A 2,193-nucleotide genomic window follows, 5' to 3' on the forward strand; every position below is an offset into this window, starting at 1 on the left:
CAAATCCTGATGTACGTTAACGGTTCTGCTTAGAAACTTTGCATTTCTGACCTGCTAAACTTTAGAAGATATGCAAAATTAATCAACCTATGCTTTTCAGGCCCCCCACCCTCCCCTCAACCCCAGCACAGTGTTAACACTTGAGTTGAACCATCTTCGATTCTATCCAAGGACAAACCATAACTCAGAGTAGGAGACTGGTCACTAATCTAGTATCTATTAAGTACCTGGTAAGTTCAGAGCATGATGCTGGTCTCTGCACATGGTATGAAGTGAATAAAAGTTATGGCTTTGCTATGAAAACCGACCTGAGTAATACCAAGTAAAACCAATTCTTTAGAGCAGGAAGACAAAGTGTCCTTTATTCCAGTCGTATTTAAGGTTTTTCTATGAACAAAGATTTTATCATTAATATAAAAGAGGCAGGAAAGGTCAACCTACTTCGGAGAGGGAGCTTCCAAATTTTTGAAACACCAGTTATAGGTAAATAATGCATGTTGATTTTTAATCATTCTGTGTGTGTAAGCACGGTGATATTTAAAAAATTATTTTTCTTAAACACAAGAACAGATCATTGTGACTGCACCGCCCCCCTTCACCCTGACAGAGCTCAGTGGTGGCCAAGTCCGAACACAGCAAAGTTCCCTTTGTGCTGCTCCAGCCATGGGTCCAGCATCCTGGCCTTGGGATTGAACCTCAGGGTCAGCTCGAGGTCACCTTCAGGTTCCAGGACATAGAAAGGGAATGTGTTGGCCAGGTCCCAGGCTGCAGGGAAGCCATATTCCGGGTCCTCTGGGCTGGTCTTGGCATCACTCACAGCCTTCCTGGGAGAGCAGGGTAGCATCCTCTCGCATGACGTGCTTGTAGGTACTGAGCCCGACGTTCTTTCTAACGTGTTCTTCTGGCATCTTCAGCAGCCTGAGCACCATAGGACCCAGGTGGGTCCCAGATATGCCATCCATGGGCACATCACCCATGGGCAAGCTCAGCAAGCAGCTCTTTCCATCTGGGGTTTTCTGGGGCAGAAGGAAAAGGGGTTCTTGAAATAGCAGAAGGGCGGCATGCTGGTCACCGCAACTCCGATGTCCTGGAAATATTCCTCCACCGCCCCTTTGCCCTCAAAGTGGCCCAGCTGTCAGCTTCTCGATGTTCTCCAGGCCACTGCAGACCGCGTAGTGAAGGCCCAGGCACTGGGCCAGATGAGCCAGCAGCTTCGCTGGCTTGACCTCCCGCTCCTGGCTGCCACTTCCCCAGTAGTCAGGCATGATGAAGGCAGCGTGGGCCCCAGTCAGGGCCTGCACAGCAAGCTGGCGTCGTCATCCGGGTCTCTCCGCACCACTTCTGCAGCCCGCAGCCTCAGCTTCTTTGCTGCCCTAGGCCCAGAGTCCCACATCACCATGGCAACCCTGAACATCCCATCTTCCGGGAGCATCCGGGCCACTGAGCCTCTGAGCACCTGGGCCTCCAACCACCACCACCAGTTTCTTGTCCGCCATGTAAACTAAGAGGAGGAAGGACGGTCCCTGAGGACTGGGGGATGTGGGACCCATGGGATCAATGATGGGGACCTGGAATGACCCCACGCATGTACCACCTGTTCCCGATGGGCAACTGGCTGGGAGGGGTGGGGAACACCAGGGCTCTATGACCCTCGGTCGGCTCCACCCCACTTCCCCCTCAGGCATGACACCCCATCCCCTCACCTGACCCCCACCCCCGTCGCCAGCCCCACCTCCCTACCCCAGGTAGGAAAATCGATTTTTAATCATTCCCATCTGTTCAAAAGGGAGCTCTTCTGAGAGTGTTTACCATGCAATACTTTAGAAGCTGAGTTTAATTAACATTTGAAACTATAAATCTCTTTCAAACAATACACTCTGTAATTGCAGTCTCATTTGGCGCCTGCAGGGAAAGCACCGTCAGGAGTGAGGAACGGTGACAGCCTCGGTCACTCACTCCCACACCACTGCGACAGGGGCACCCGTGTTCCTGCTTTACAGATAGTGCCGTGGGGGTGCAAACACCAGCAGCCACATCCCAGACCTGTTTGCTGCAAGGCACTTGCCCTTTGCCCCCTTCACCCCAATGCCAACTTCCCCTCGCTTTTCATGGGAACCACTAGAGAGAACAAAGCCCAAGGCTAGGTACGCTCCGGTCCATGGCACAGAGCATCGGGGATGGCCAGCTTCTTGC

The 2,193-nt window shown here is 52.3% G+C and overlaps 1 pseudogene; it reads right to left on the reverse strand.

Moving 5' to 3' along the window:
• Positions 1–610: 610 nt before the first annotated feature.
• LOC114219770 (nmrA-like family domain-containing protein 1 pseudogene) lies at positions 611–1,496 on the reverse strand (annotated as a pseudogene).
• Between the last annotated feature and the right edge of the window lie 697 nt (positions 1,497–2,193).

The sequence above is a fragment of the Eumetopias jubatus genome, unplaced genomic scaffold, assembly GCF_037043125.1.
Source record: "Eumetopias jubatus isolate StellerSeaLion01/CBP00866 unplaced genomic scaffold, mEumJub1_p1.0 scaffold_15, whole genome shotgun sequence".
Lineage (NCBI taxonomy): Eukaryota > Metazoa > Chordata > Mammalia > Carnivora > Otariidae > Eumetopias > Eumetopias jubatus.